General features: G+C 48.0%; 1 pseudogene; it reads right to left on the reverse strand.

The window, feature by feature from the left end:
* Positions 1-224: 224 nt before the first annotated feature.
* Positions 225-2,546, reverse strand: LOC122918448 (annotated as a pseudogene).
* Between the last annotated feature and the right edge of the window lie 902 nt (positions 2,547-3,448).

Raw genomic sequence — 3,448 nt, forward strand, 5'->3', positions numbered from 1 at the left:
GCTTGGTAGCTAAACACGTGAGACCACAGTTAACGTTAGGTTACGCACACCTCACAACAAAGGTCACCTTGTCCGGTTACGAGCCAGCGTGGTGCTAGGGAAGAAAAACTAGCTGGGCTTTAGCTGCTGCACGTCACAGTATCACACTCGAACAGAAAGAAATCTTATCTTCCCCTTAAGTAGTTATTATCATGCCATACAGATCCTTAAAATGTTAACAAAAATAAAGAAAAACATCCTTGAAAATATATTATCAGAGGGAATGAAGATGAAGTATCGAATATATGTACAAGTCATTCTCGCCGCACCTAGTCAACCTCCTCCATGCGCGACGTGTCGTCGTCACCTTCCAGGGGGGGCATCTCCTCACTCACGGCCTCAGTGCTGTCGTCAGCAGTGGGGTCGTCTTCATCAATACCGAGACCGAGCTTGATCATCCTGTAGATCCTGTTGTAATGCGTCTGCGGACCTTCCAGACTGAAGCCGGAGGACAGGAGCGCCGTCTCGTAGAGCAGGATGACCAGGTCTTTCACAGACTTGTCGTTCTTGTCGGCCTTGGCCTTCTGCCGTAAGGTCTCGATGATGCAGTGGTCGGGATTGATCTCCAGGTGCTTCTTCGCGGCCATGTAGCCCATGGTGGAGTTATATCTCAAGGCCTGGGCCTTCATGATCCTCTCCATGTTTGCCGTCCAGCCTTACGTGCTTGTCACGATGCAGCACGGGGAGGTCACCAGTCGGTTTGACACGACCACCTTCTCTACTTTCTTCTCTAAGATGTCCTTCATGATCTTGCACAGGTTTTCAAACTTTGTCTTTTTCTCTTCCTGTTTCTTTTTCTCTTCTTTGTCTTCTGGAAGTTCCAAGCCCTCTTTGGTCACAGACACCAACGTCTTCCCCTCAAACTCCTTCAGCTGCTGGACGCAGTACTCGTCAATGGGCTCGATCATGTAGATCACTTCCAGGCCGTGCTTCCGAAGACGCTCCATGAAGGCCGAGTTCGCTACCTGGTCCTTGGTCTCACCTGTGATGTAATAGATGTGCTTCTGGTTCTCCTTCATTCTGGTGCAATAGTCCTTGAGAGACACCATCTCGTCTCCAGAGGCAGACGTGTAATAGCGCAACAGCTCCGAGAGCTTCTTCCTATTCTGGGAGTCCTCGTGGATGCCAAGCTTGATGTTTTTGGAGAACTGTTCGTAAAACTTTTGGTAGTTCTCTTTGTCTTCGGCCAGTTCGGTGAAGAGTTCTAAGCACTTTTTAACCAAGTTCTTTCTGATAACCTTTAAAATTTTGCTTTGCTGCAGCATCTCACGGGAAATATTTAGAGGAAGATCCTCAGAGTCCACCACACCTCTGATGAAATTCAGATACTCTGGGATGAGCTCCTCACAGTTATCCATGATGAAAACTCTGCGAACATACAACTTAATGTTGTTCTTTTTCTTTCTGTTCTCGAATAGGTCAAAGGGAGCACGTCTTGGCACAAAGAGAAGAGCTCGGAACTCCAACTGCCCTTCCACTGAAAAATGCTTCACTGCCAGGTGGTCTTCCCAGTCATTGGTCAAACTCTTGTAGAATTCTCCATACTCTCCGTTGGTAATATCGTCGGGGTTTCGAGTCCAAATAGGCTTTGTCTTGTTCAATTCTTCCTGATCAATGTACTTCTCCTTGATCTTCTTTTTCTTCTTCTTGTCCCCATCTTTCTTCTCCTCCTCCTCTTCATCGGAACCAACGTCTTCTATCTCGGGTTTGTCATCAGATTCCTTCTCTTCCTTTTCTTTTTCCTCCTCTTTGTCTTCCTTTTCTTCAGCCTCATCATCGCTCACCTCTTTATCACGTTCCTTCTCCACGAACAGAGTGATGGTTAGCCGATGAACTGGGAGTGCTTCTTCATGATCTCCTTTATCCTCCTCTCCTCCACGTACTCCGTCTGGTCTTCTTTCAGGTGCAGGATAACTTTCGTTCCCCGACCCATAGGTTCGCCTGTGTCAGTGCGGACCGTGAATGAGCCCCCTGCGGAGGACTCCCAGGCGTACTGCTCGTCATCGTTGTGCTTGGTGATCACCATCACCTTCTCGGCCACCAAGTAGGCTGAATAGAACCCGACCCCGAACTGGCCAATCATAGAAATATCTGCGCCCTCCTGCAGAGATTCCATGAACGCTTTGGTCCCCGACTTGGCTATGGTGCCCAGGTTGTTGATCAGGTCTGCCTTGGTCATGCAGATCCCGGTATCCACGATGGTGAGGGTCCGGTCCTGCTTGTTCGGGATGAGGTTAATGTGCAGCTCCTTCCCCGAGTCGAGCTTACAGGGGTTGGTCAGGCTCTCGTATCGGATTTTGTCCAGAGCGTCGGACGAGTTGGAGATCAGCTCCCACAAGAAGATCTCCTTGTTCGAGTAGAAGGTGTTGATGATCAGTGACATCAACTGCGCGATCTCCGCCTGGAAGGCGAACGTCTCCAACTCCTCCTCCTCCATCGGCTGGTCTTGGGTCTGGATTTCCTCAGGCATCTTGGCTAAAGGACCGCACGGGCTCCGAGAGGACGCAGCACCCAGACGCAGGAGCAACTGAGAACGCAATTTAAGTAGGATCCCTGAAATGATACCTTCCTGAGAATAACCTGTCAGGTTACTGTAAGAAACACTTTATGATTGCTACACAGACAGGTCCTACAGTTTAGAAATTAGCAGAGACTCATTCCTGCCGTGAGCACGTACAGTAGCACAGTTCCCTCGTACATTTGAACTGTTTTGAGACGAGTTAGACACAGTGGAACATCACAGCTGTTGACCTTCCAGAATGTGTCATAGAGGCCTATGTGCCATACCTTGTCCTTCACTCTCAGGGCACAACGTTCCGTCTGTCCTTCCTTGTTCTATCTTCTTTCCTCCACTGGAAAGACACTGTGAGAAGTGGGACTCTGCCTGAGGGAATTTCCCTTTTTTTTTTTTTTTTTTTTTTTTTTTTTTTTCCCAATTTATTTATTTTCAGAAAAACAGTATTCATTATTTTTTCACCACACCCAGTGCTCCATGCAAGCTGTGCCCTCTATAATACCCACCACCTGGTACCCCAACCTCCCACCCCCCCGCCACTTCAAACCCCTCAGACTGTTTTTCAGAGTCCATAGTCTCTCATGGTTCACCTCCCCTTCCAATTTACCCAAATTCCCTACTACTCTCTAACGCCCTTTGTCCTCCATGCTATTGGTTATGCTCCACAAATGAGTGAAACCATATGATAATTGACTCTCTCTGCTTGACTGATTTCACTCAGCATAATCTCTTCCAGTCCCGTCCATGTTGCTACAAAAGTTGGATATTCGTCCTTTCTGATGGAGGCATAATACTCCATAGTGTATATGGACCACATCTTCCTTATCCATTCATCCGTTGAAGGGCATCTTGGTTCTTTCCATAGTTTGGCGACTGTGGCCATTGCTGCTATAA

Source organism: Neovison vison, chromosome 10 (genome assembly GCF_020171115.1).
Source record: "Neovison vison isolate M4711 chromosome 10, ASM_NN_V1, whole genome shotgun sequence".
Classification (NCBI taxonomy): Eukaryota; Metazoa; Chordata; class Mammalia; order Carnivora; family Mustelidae; genus Neogale; species Neogale vison.